Here is a 12809-nt window from a genome sequence, read left to right as displayed (position 1 = left end):
ATGCATACATTTATCTCCTCATCATGCTGTAACACTAAAATTTGTAAATTTGCGGGCGGTGGTGGCGCTCGCCTTTAATCCCAGCACTCGGGAGGCAGAGCCAGGCGGATCTCTGTGAGTTCGAGGCCAGCCTGGCTACAGAGTGAGTTCCAGGAAAGGCACCAAAGCTACACAGAGAAACCCTGTCTTGAAAAACAAAAACAAACAAAAAATGTAAATTTAAAGGAAGAAGAGAAAAAGAGTGGCGGAGGAGGGAAGAAAAGAGGGGGGATTCAGGAGCGAGAATGTCTTATTTACGCCCTCTCTCCATCACCAGATCTATCACTGCTCACAAACCACCCCTTCCTGAGAAATGAAACCCAAATAAACAGACTGGCTACAGAGCACTGCCAGAACCCTGCTGGGGTCACAGAATGTAGAGAGAGGACAGACAAACTCCCCATTCCCTGTGTGTCTGTCTCTCAGCACCCCTGCATCCCACTTCAAGATCAAACTGCCATAACCCCAGGGAGATAAAACACAGACCTCCCAGGCAAGATGATGGGGAGCTGTTGTCTGAGGCTCTCCCTGTCCTGGAGGGCTAGTCATTTTTTTTTTTAAAGATTTATTTTATTATGTGTACAGTGTTCTGCCTGCATGTATGCCTGCCTGAAGGTCAGAAGAGGGCGCCAGATCTCATTACAGATGGTTGTGAGCCACCATGTGGTTGCTGGGAGTCATCTAGTCATTTCTATTTCTCCCTCAAGCCCCATACTTACTTTTTCTCCCAGCTTTGGGAATGGCACAGTCTAAGGATAGAGAGAATGTCCCTCTACTGAGGTTCATGATATAGCCTCAGTACTTGGTAGTTTAAGAGAACATGAACACAGAGGTGTACTGGATGGCTTTGTGTGTCAACTTGACACAAGCTAGAGTCATCAGGGAGAAAGGGAGCCTCAGTTAAGAAAATGCCTCCGTGAGATCCAGCTGTAAGGCATTTTCTCAAGGTGCCATCCCTGGGCTGGTGGTCCTGGGTTCTGTAAGAAAACAGGCTGAGCAAGCCAGTGACTCCCCTCCATGGCCTCTGCATCAGCTCCTGCCTCCAGGTTCCAGCCCTGCTTGAGTTCCTGTTCTGACTTCCTCCAAAGATCTGGAAATGTAGGCCAAATAAAGCCTTTCATCACAGCAACAGAAACCCTAACTAAAACAAGAAGCCAACCAACAGAATGAGCAGTCATGGATGTAGTCACAATAATAAAAAAGGGAACAAGAACTTAAAAAGAACTGTCATGCTTCACCTAAAAAAAAAAAAAAAAAAAAAAAAAAGGAGAATTTGGTTACAAAGAGCAGGTAATCCTAAGTGAAAACCAATTAGACACTGGGAATTAAAAACAAAGAGTGGGTAGACAGACTCGAGAGTCGAAGGACTGGAGATGTGACTTGGGGCTGTGCCACTTGCTTAGCACGAGGCTCATAGGCTCCAACCCCAGGAGCATACGGCAAAAAAGAAAAAGAGAGGAGAGCTCAGTGAACCCCTTTCAGAAAGTAACTCTCGGCGTTTGTTCAGCGCCACAAAGGCCACCTCCACCCTTAACCCAGTGTCTGATACCGGTGTGAGCAGTGTAGGTAAATTTCCCCTGAATATACTTGATCATAAGAATCATCACATTAAGCTCGCCAATCCCAGGTCTTCTGTCTAATGCTTTAGAATCTGAAGAAGGGCCCTGGTGTATGCATGCCTAATGTAGCTCTCATTTCTCTTCCCTCCCATCCTAAGAGCGATGGTACAAGATTTCTGTTCTGGGAAGGTTCTCACCCAGAACAACAGAAACGCATGGGAGGCTGTGTTATTCCAGTGACCTGTGTAGCCAGAACGGAAGGTGACAAGGTGACCATCTCCAGGGAACTGGGTAAAGACTACTGTAGACAATTGCATGCAAAGGTATAAACACTGTGTGGCAACTCATAACCATGGAACTAAGTGCCACACAGCGCCACAAAGAGACCCTTAAACACATCTGACGGTCTGAAGAGAATTGTGTAAATATTAAATGCACACACATGCTTTCCACCCGTGGTTATGAATTTAAATCAAGGGCATAAATCAAGTTCATCTAAAGTGGCTGTCTTTGGGGAGGAGGGGAAAGGGATGTGAAGACCAAATAAAGGAGACAAACAAGATGGGGCTCTGCCCAGACCTATGAGGACAGGATGACACAAACTGAGAAGTAGACCTAATTCAATTCCCCGCAAGTATCTGAGAGGACAAAAAAAAAAAAAAAAAAAAAAAAAAAAAAAAAAAAAAAAAAGCCCAAGTTGATTCACTTCTACAGCGAAGTACCAGAGAATTTGTTTCCTTCTGCCTGGATTGCCCAAGCTTGCCTGAGGTCTGTCTCCTTCAGTTCTGTATCCTTCCAATAAATACCTATTGCACACACCACCCCCATCTCCATGTGATGGGAAAATCAGCTTGTGATTTTGACCACTGACAACCCAGTGTATCCTCAATGAATCTATTTCTGGGCAACATGGGAGGCTGCTTAGTGAACTGCCTTTTGGGTGGAGATAAAATGATCTCCCCCACCCAGTCTCCAGGGCCATGCCTAACTGACTCTGAGGTCCTGGGCTGCATTAGAAAGCAAATTTCATTTCTTACCTCCAGGTTTGGAGTTTTCTTGATGATGAACTATACCCTGGAAGCTAAAAGAAACCCTTTCTTCCCCGAGTTGTTTTATCACAGCAATAGAGAAATAAACTGGGACACCATCCTCCAGTGGCCCTGCTTCCAATAGGTTCCACAACTTCCCCAAACAGGGCCACCAACTGAGGACCAACTTTTCAGACACAAGGAGTCTGTGGGGGACAATTCACATCCACACCATAGGGAGGTCTTTAAGCCATGAGGACATGACATCAACCGGCACTCTGAGACCTTGTTCCTCCTCATACTCTGCTTCTGCTCCAGCTCACGTTTCCACCGTGATGTACTGTGTTGTCACAGTGGCCAGCAACTGCCACTGTCCCAGATCTGCTGCAAACGACTTTTTATTTAACTCCCATGTCAAAAGACAGCTCTTTGTGGCAACCTGATTGGGCGCCATTCTCTAATACTCAAAGGCCTTCAACCCATTCTCAAGCAACCCCAAAAGCCTCTTAAACACAGGACACTCTGAGATCAAGTCTCCCTTCCTGGGCACATTCTCTAATCCCACCCCCCTGTTAAGATCTCCTTAATTACTCTTTGAGCTTGCTTGCTGAGTTCGTTTTCCTAATCGTTCCCAATCAGCACACATCAATCATATCTTCCCCACTGACTCCCCCCCACACACCCCCTACCACTCCTAATCCCCTCCTCCTTACTTAATAAGTCCTTGGCTTTCCTGGGTATCCAGCAGAGCTGTTCCCATTTCCTGGCCTTCCTGACGCCTGGGCACAAACACTAGCATAGAACATTTTGATAAGCAGGGCCACGTTCTGATAGACTCTGCAGTCACCTGAGTTGGAGGGGAAGCAGAAGCATGGCTTTCTAGAGGATCAACATGCCTCAGTTTTGAATTCCTATTTGGCCTTGACCAGAGGCCTATCACATTGCCACACTCCCTTTACTATAGCCAGGCTTCCCAGTCTCCACACACCTCCCGGGGGTTCAGGGAACAATCACAAATTGTTATGAGTGAATGGTGTTCTTTTTATTATGTATTAGCCATTCCAGGAAAAACCAGTTATTCTATCATGGACAGCCTCTTAGAAGCAAAAAGAAAAGAAAAAAAGAGGGAAAAAGAAGTGGGAGGGATTATAGGGAAGGGCAGATAAAGAGGAATTTCAACACCAGGAAGAAAAAAAAAGATTAAATTTGTACCCAGTTTAAAGTTTCATTTATCTTTCGTGAAAATGAAATTCAGCCCATTCCAACAGATATGAAAAGCCTTGAAATAATTCAGTCCATGAAGAAAAAGATGACAGCGACCCTTCAGTAAGTGAAATTGCAAAGTTTGCTTTCTGTGTGGTTCAGATCTAACCCTAGAATGCCGTCTCTGAGCATCCAGATGTTGGTGCTGGGACAGCCCAAGCAACGCACCAGCCTAAGGGCCACGTGGATCCATCTGGAAACGGACCCTGTTGTGATGAGTCAAGTGTTCATCAGCGTTCCCTCTCAGAGAAATTCCACAGCCTGTTCAGCGGTTGTTTTCTGCAGCTAAATGTCAGCCGCTGTTTTGTGGACTAAGCATATCTTTAATGAGCCGGGCAAGCTAGGCCGGGTCTAAAAGAAAGCAAATACCCAGGGTAGCTGCTGCTTGCTTGGTTCCTCTATTTTCTGTTCCCGTTGATTTTATTGTGTGGGTATCTATTCAAGTATCTAGATAGATAAAGGGTAAAGAGGTGCAGGATGCAAGGTGGTAACAGACTCATGCGACGAGGAACGGTATTACATCACTCCACTGTGGCCCACAAAACTACCTCAACTGTCCTTCGCCTCGTGGTAACGGTTCTCCATTCTGTTTGTCTAGCAAAACTGCCTGCTCCCGTCACACGTGTGATGCCACCCGAGAATCCCATCTAAGGACACAAAAGGGAAGTAAGTCCTAGTAAGCCCTGTGTTTGGAATTCCCCCATGCTGCCTGACGTTTTCTGGAGCAACATGAACAAGTACCTCCTCATCCCACATAGGGCATGCCTGACAGACTTAAGAAAGATCCCACCACAACCTAACTTGGCAAACCAAGGAATTCACTGTGGTTAATAGGTAGGGGGCTTAGGAAAGATGGATGACTCAAAGGCAGCTGCACCTCTAAAAAGCCCCCAGCGTGAGTGACGACTAAGGAAAGCCTCGTCCCTGGAGCCCCCCTGTACAACTTGCAGGCAGCGTCACTGAAGACAGCCTCCTCTTCCCTAGCAACAACCGCTTGCACAACCTTAGGGAGGGGCCCTGCCAGTCCTCTAACTCTGAGTTCACAGAGGCTTGTAAGTTGTGTGAGCCCTGCTAGCTTTACAAGCCTCTTCCTTCCCTCAGGAAGGAATGTGGAGCTTTGGAGGGAACAGATACACAGATGTCCTACCTTCCCACTCCCCCATTAAATGAAGTTTGTCCATCAAGCAAGCTATCAAAAACTCAATGATACCTCTTTCTGCTAAGAAGCCCCAACTCCTCCTTCAATGTGGACCTTTGCCCTGTAACGAACTTCCTCCTGACTCCTGGCTTTGTCTCCAGTCTGTGTTCTTCGATGCCATAAGAACCTGAAAACTCTGAGAGTTCATCCTGCTTCTTGTATCTCTGAGAACTCCCCAGCCCTCACCACCAGCAATGCTGGGAGGGTGGGAGAATCTTGGGTGGATGCAATAGGTGTTGGTGCCATGGGACCAGACAGAGATGTAGTGCTGAACCCGGGTAACAATAGAAAATGTGGTTCCAAAAAGGCAAATGAGTTAAGAACTCACAATGCTTGCTTTGTCCTCCACAACTCACAGAAACAACGAATTACTCAATTCACTTGATGGTTTCTGTTTCTAGGGCTTTTAAACCTTTTGACATTCATAATTCTTGACCCAGTATCTCTCTCTTTCTCCCCACCTCCTCTCTCAAATGTAAAGATCAAAGTAAGCTTCGCAAAATGACGCTTGCTTTATGTAAAGCGTTACTATTTTCTATTTTATCCCACACTGTTTATTTTTTAAAATGCTGGCCATCCATCGTCCTTTAAACTGACTTTGCAGCCAGCTAAGGCACTGCAGTCCACAATGTCTACCATGATTTTAAACTGCGCTGAAGATCGCTGGCTGGTATCTGCCTCCACCTCTTCCCAGGGTCTGTGCTCCTCCCCAAGATCTCAGGGCTAGAGAAGCTAAGAGCTTCCCTTTCTCAGCCGCCTCCCTAACACTGTCATTTAGTTCCCACCTACCTAAGGAAGCTTTGATGCAGCCACAAGGCAGAATGCTCTTGCAATCCACCCTCCCTCTAGAGCAGGGGTTCTCAACCCTCCTAATACTGCGACCCTTTAATACAGTTCTTCATGCTGTGGCGACCCCAACCATAAAATTAGTTCATTGCTACTTCGTAACTATAATTTTGCTAGTGTTATGAATTGTAATGTAAATATTTGATACGTGACTCCCCCCTCCAAAGGGGTCACAACCCATAGGTTGAGAACCGCTGCTCTGGCAGGAACAGTAGACACCTCTCCTGTGTTCACAGGGTGAAAATAGCTGTAGCAGAAGCCTTGTATTGCTCTGGATCAAAGCCTAGGGCATCATCTCTAGACCTCTGGGCAGAGGGGGCAACTTCCTGAATATCATGGCCACACAGACAAACCAGAAAGCTAGAGTCTTATATCAATCAACTTTTCTTCCCAAGCTTGCCTATAGTTTTATTTTTATCTCTATTTTTTGGATTTATTTATTCGACTTTCTATGTATGGGTGTTTCGCCTGCATGTGTATCTGTATAGCACAAGTGGGAGTGAGGCCTGCTGAAGCCAGAAGAGGGCATCGGATCTCCCAAAACTGGAGTTACAGATGGTTGTGAGCTGTCATGTGAGTGCTAGGAGTCAAACCTGGGTCCTCCGCCAGAACAAGTGCTCTGAACTGCTGGGCCATCTCTCCACCTATAGTTTTTAAGCACCCCTTTGTTAATCTTGCCTTCTGTTAAACACCCTAGCTTTGGGTGTCCTTCAAGAATCTCAGTTGATACAGATAGAGACTGGAAACGCCCATCTTAATTTTGCAGAAACGGAGGTTCAGAGAGGTTAAGGATCTCTATAAGGCCACACAGCAGTAGCGACAGATTTATGACTTGGCCTAGGTTTGCTGCAGACAAATGCACTTCTCTCTTTGCCAGCCACATAGACATTCAATGAAGCTGCCAGTTTTTATTGACACAGAGCTATGCTTTCACATCTGAATTGTGGCAAAACAAATTTTTCTCATGTTTTTCCTCTTTTTCAAGTTAAATTTCACTCTTTTTGTGCCTACACACAAAAGAGTGAAATTACAAACCTCCTCTGATCTCTCTATGGACTGTTGTGCTCAGAACCTGTGAATTCTGTTAAAGAATACGATTGTTTCTTGCTCAAACAATGCACACTGTACAGTTGCAATGTTGACAAATTCTATAGGTGACTCTTTTAGGAGATCAGTGGACTTCTTCCTACTAAATTGCTCAAGTGACAAAGTTTGTCAAAAGGTGAATTTTTATTCAAGTGATAAGATTCAGAGGTCCTTTACTCAAAATACCAAGAAGATGCAGTCAGCCAGTACATGAAGAGCAGCCGACATAATTCTGCGAAGAGAGCAAACTATCCTTACTACAGTCCTGTGATTTAAGCCAAAACTCATCTTTATTTTCCTTTAGTTCGATTCCTTTCATACTGTGTCACTTTTCATGGTCGACAGTTTTACAGATAAATGCAAATCCTTTTGTGAAATGAGTCAGGATTTAGCTACCTAAAAGCTCCCATACGCACCCACCCTGCACACATGTCAAGGTCTAGAAGATGTTTGCTGTCATTTGGGGTTGAGTTCAGACTAGCTCCCAACTTCAAGGTCAATGTCAGGCCATTAGCCTCAGCCTCAGCCTCAGCTGGGAACCTGCCAGACATACACACTCTCAGGCCCCACCCCAACTGCATTGGAAACTCTGGTGGGGCTGGGCAAGTACCTGTGTGCTTGCCAAAGCTGGAAGAACCTTTGCTTTAGATGTTTGAATCATACCAGAAATACTCTTCCACCCCAAACCCACAGCCACTTTATCCACCACCCTAAAACCATAAAAAGCACGGGACACATCAGAATTAGATGGGGATTCGGCTCACCGACGTACCATCTGAATTGGTAGCAGTACTCAGCCAATGGCAGTGCCCACTACCCTGCCTGTCCACACACACACACACACACACACACACACACACACACACACACACACACACGAAGCTGTGTGCTGATCAGCAACCGCTTGCTCCCTCCCTCCGTGAGACCTGCAGCCTGTTTCAGCGGACCCGCAAGTGAAGAAAAATGCAGTCAGCACAGAGTGTACAGACAGCAAAAGCAAGCACGGGGGATGGAGGGTGGGGGAGGGGGGAGGGGGAGATGAGAGGCAAGAGGAAGAACAGAGGTGGTCAGAAAAAGGAACAAGCCAGAGATGAACAGAGAGCAGGTGTTCACAAAGCAGATGAACCGAGAAAACGGAGCAGAGGCTGGGGACGCGGCTCAGTCACTAAGTGCTTATTATGCAGGCACAAGGACCTGGGTTCTGACCCGCAGAACCCAGGTCCAGGTTCACTAGGGGACCTTGTCTCAAAAAATAAGGTGAAAGTCAAACATGGCTTTGATCCCAGCACTCAGGAAGCAGGGGCAGTTGGGTCTCTGCATTTGAGGCCAGCCTGGTCTGTAGAGTGAGTACCAGGATGGCCAGGGCTATGTAGTGAGACCTCGTCTCAAATAATAAATAAAATAAAGTGGAAGGCTGGAGAGGTGGCTCAGTGGTTAAACCCTGGCCACACAAGCATGAGGATCATAATTCAGATTTCAAGACTGCTCTAAATACTTGGGTTGGTGTGGCCTCCCACGTGTCTAGTCTCTAAGGGAGGAGCCAGGGGTCCTCAGAGTAAGCTGCTAGCCATGTAAATGAGCTCCACACTTGATTGAGAGACCCTGCCGCAATGAATACGGTGGAAGAGTCCAGAGAGAATAATTCTCAACTTCAGCCTTGGGCTTCCACATGCAAGTCCATGCACATGTGCGTATGAACCCATACACATGCAAACACACACACACACATACACCATACACACACATGAAAAAATGGGAAAGGAACCAATAATAAGGTAGAGAAGTAGTTGAAGAAAAACATGGAGTGTCCATCCTTCACACATACCCACGCATACATGCACACACAAGAACATGTACATTCATACACCACAAGTGGGGGAGCGAGGAATGAAGGAAGGAAGGAAGGAAGGAAGGGAGGGAGGGAGGGAGGGAGGGAGGGAGGGAGGGAGAGAGGAAGGAAGGAAGGAAAGAAGGAAGGAAAAAAATAAAATAAAAAGCAAAGGAGGGAAATAGAAAAACTGAGCGGAAGAGAAGCATCAGTGTGAGAGAGATTGCAGTCTTCAGCCAGGAAACAGCTTTCCTCCCAGCGTGAGACTTCATCTAATTGCCCTGTTCTTGAGCTGGAGTGGTCCTGTGCTTGGAAAAGGCCATAAGCATCTTACGAGCGTATGCTCCATCTAATCCCCAACTGTGGCCTGTGTGCCTGCTCCAGACGGCAGGCTCATGCCAGCTGCCAGGTGCCGTGGCAGACACAATGGATTCCAGACGGCCAGGAGCCAGACAGAGGCGGGGAGAGGCCCCCATCCTCCTAGACCCCAGACCCTGGCCAGGGGCAGGGAAAGGCTTCTTCCTCATCCCATTTAAAGGCTGGATGGAACCGTGTCCAGATTCTCGCTGATTCCAGGCGTCTCGAATTCTTTACTCCAAGCTTTTCCCCAGAAGTCAGTTTGCCAGGATGAAAAAATATCCATTTCTTTCAACTGGAAAATGAGAGTGAGGGTGGGAGGGAAGAGAGGGAGAGGGAGGGGAGAGGGGGGAGAGGGCAAGAGAAGGAAGAAGTGATGACGGGAGGTTTAGTCCTTGCTCACTCTCTAACTCCCACATGGCCTTGAGCTCCACGTGCAGACTTTTTTTCTTTTACAAGTTTCTGTTTTCCTTTCTTTCTTTTTAATATCCCCTTTCAAAGCAGGAATTAGTTTAATCTAGGAACATCACAAGGGACGTTAAGTCAGCCAGCCAGGAGAAGGACCATGGTGTCTGGAAATTGCAGGAGGGAATTAGAAGAAACCACAACTTCATCCAACTCCCACTGTGACATGAAACATGTTAGCACTTGGGCAAAGACAGGTGTGGAGAGAGGAGGGCCTTTGAAACTAACTCCTCTGTTCCTGGTTGCTAGCCCAGATCTGCCAACCTTGGAGGGTGCCCTCTCTGTGTCCTTCTGAGACCCCATGACACACCCTAGCCTCCACCCATCATGTCAGACAGCGCCACAGTTTTTATAGCTACCCACCCATTGGACTTGGAGAGAAAACCTTTTAAAGAGTCAGGAAGAGGAAGGGGGAAGAAAAGCAACAGTGTGGATATCAAATAGACCACAGATCAAACCATTATATAAGGCTAGTCTTAAGTGAAGGGTGAGAAAGAAAAGTAGGGCCACATGACCCAGTGCGGGGGAGTCTAGAGTCACGATTCATTCACTTGCACCTCAATTTGACAGCTGAGAAGACGCCTAAAAGGTGAGAGTTGAAAAAGTGGCCCAAATATTATGATGAATGGGATGGGATGGAATGGGATGGGATGGGATGGGATGGGATGGGATGGGATGGGATGGGATGGGATGGGATGGGCAGAATGATGTGGTCTGGGATGCCATGGATGCAATGGGTGAGATGGGCTGATGGGAAAATGTTGAGATCTGGGAAGGGAGCTCTGAACAAAAGAGGCGGGCCTATAAGGCAGAGAGGCTTTATTTGTACTGAAGGTAGCAGAGCATTCCTCAGAATTTCCTGTCCTCCTGACCTCCTTAAGGCCACACCTCCAATGACACTGGAAACCAGCATACTCTACACACGAAGTTTAACCACTAGCACCAGGCTTCTTCTGGTTTAAGTCTCCCCAGGGAAGATATTTACAAACACACCAGGGTCATAGGCGTCACATAAAATGCTGCCTATGTTTTCAATTCATTTTATTTTTAAGCAAAAAAGTCCAATTCCTTTAAGAACTGCCTTGAGAAAGGGCTGAAGTGATGTCCAACAATTGCTACCCTCACCCTACCTGAGCTGGTGTGTAGCTGGAGTTTTCTCTCTGGGTCCCACCAAGCCCCGGCAGTCCAACAACCCACAGTATCTTACATGTTGGTACTCAGGGCGGCAGCTGATAGCATCTCCTGACTCAGCCTTCCTGTTCCCAGAATTCTCTTCTCTGCTTGTCCCGCCTATACTTCCTGCCTGGCTACTGGCTAATCAGCATTTTATTTATACAGAGCGATATCCACAGCACTGGTGGTCTGCAAAATGAACAATTATTCTAGAATCTTAGACCTCTAGGCTGCCTTTCCTCCCACCTCTCTCTGTATCTGCAGACCATCGGGTTGGGTAGAGCGAGGGTAGCAGCTGATAGAAGGCTTGCGCCGTACCACCAGCATCTGCCCCCCAACCCCCGTGTCCCACCCCACATCACCCAGCTGATTTTCTTCATTCCTCTCCTTCCTTAGAACAGAAAACAGGGTGGGGGTGCGGCGCAGAGCAAATGATTAATGACAGTGTCCCCACGAGACAGAAAAAAGCAGTTACCCAAAGTCGTTGAAGCTCTTTGTGGCACCAAAGCTGCCTCTAACATGACAAAGGCGGAAGAGAACTTTCTGTATTTGCCATATACCCAGGTAGTTCTTTGCACCGTGCGCACTGTGTATCTGCTCCTGAAACTGCCAGACGGGCTCTTAGAAAGTTTCTTCTGCTGTTTGACAGTGTACGGGTTGAAAGGAGTGCAGCCAAAGCTGTAAGCAAAGGCGGCATTATGCTTCCAGACAACACTAAGGAGAGGGGTTGCAAGCAACAGTAGTAGCTGTAGGATCAGACACGGAAGGAAAGGATGCATAGACTCAACCAGTTAGTGAAAGCTGGAGCCAGTTTTCCCAGAATGTGGAGGCACCAAAGTCGTTCTAGATGACAATGATTATTTCTTATTTACAGATAATGACATTCTTGGGAAGCATGTGAACCAAAATCACTGTTGAAATGTTGTGACATGAACTAACTGCCCATTCCACTGATGTTCTGAACTATTTCATCATGTAAATAATTTTCATGCCTCCCTTTCATATTAAATTGATGATACCCAAACCAAAAAAGAAAGAAAAGAAAGAAAGAAAGAAAGTAAGAAAGAAAGAAAGAAAGAAAGAAAGAAAGAAAGAAAGAAAGAAAGAAAGAAAGAAAAATTATACAACTTGATTCAGTTTGATGCAAGGGTGTGTATGTCGGTGAATTGGTCCTCAGCACAGCAATGCTGGGATGTGCTGGGACTTTTGAGAGATGGCAATTAGGACAAAATAATTAGGTCACTGGGAACGTCCTAGGAAGGGATTCATGTAGTTCTGGGAACACAGCTAAGTGTTGAGAATGTGAATGGTTAAAAAGAAAAAGAAAGCGGGGGTGGGGACTCTATCCTTTCTCATTTCCTGTCTTGCCATCCGACCTCTTCCCTCCTGCCATGATGCCATTTATCATGACATATCTAGGAAGCCTTCTCTGGAGGCAGATCCATGGTACCTTCCAATCCTGAACTTTTGATCTCCCAAACAGCAAGATAAGAAAAACTTTCATTATAAAGTTCCCAGGCTCAGGTGTTTTGTTATAGAAACAGACTAGATGAATGCACACTTTATTAATAGGGTATTTCTCAGAAGTTTTAGATTTATAGGAAAACTGAGGGTAGTACATAGTTTCTACAGAACCTAATACCCAACTTCCATTTATTAATGTCTTAGACTAGTGTGTCTCATTAGTTATAATTCCAGTATTGGCATGTTTTTATTCAGTGAATGCTATATTTAGCATCCAAGTTTCTACCCTAGTTCCTTTGTTGTTCTTGCTTATTGTTTGCTTGTTTTGTATTGGTTTTCCTTTCTGAATGCCACATTACACTGAATGATTTGTAGCCTCCTCCTGGGTGGGACACCTTCTTGGACAACACTCCTTATTTTGATGGCTCTAAGGAGCATTAGGAATTTTGTAAACTGCTCCATAGTCAGGCTTGGCTGATGTTCTTCTCATGTTAAGGTATCTG

General features: G+C 46.1%; 1 pseudogene; it reads left to right on the top strand.

The window, feature by feature from the left end:
* The first annotated feature begins 10393 nt into the window (after positions 1–10393).
* On the top strand, positions 10394–11760 carry LOC128103826 (10 kDa heat shock protein, mitochondrial-like; annotated as a pseudogene).
* The last annotated feature ends 1049 nt before the right edge of the window (positions 11761–12809 follow it).

Source organism: Peromyscus californicus, unplaced genomic scaffold (genome assembly GCF_007827085.1).
Source record: "Peromyscus californicus insignis strain IS unplaced genomic scaffold, ASM782708v3 Scaffold_8__1_contigs__length_139910024, whole genome shotgun sequence".
NCBI lineage: Eukaryota > Metazoa > Chordata > Mammalia > Rodentia > Cricetidae > Peromyscus > Peromyscus californicus.
This window is presented reverse-complemented; position numbering and strand designations above follow the sequence as displayed.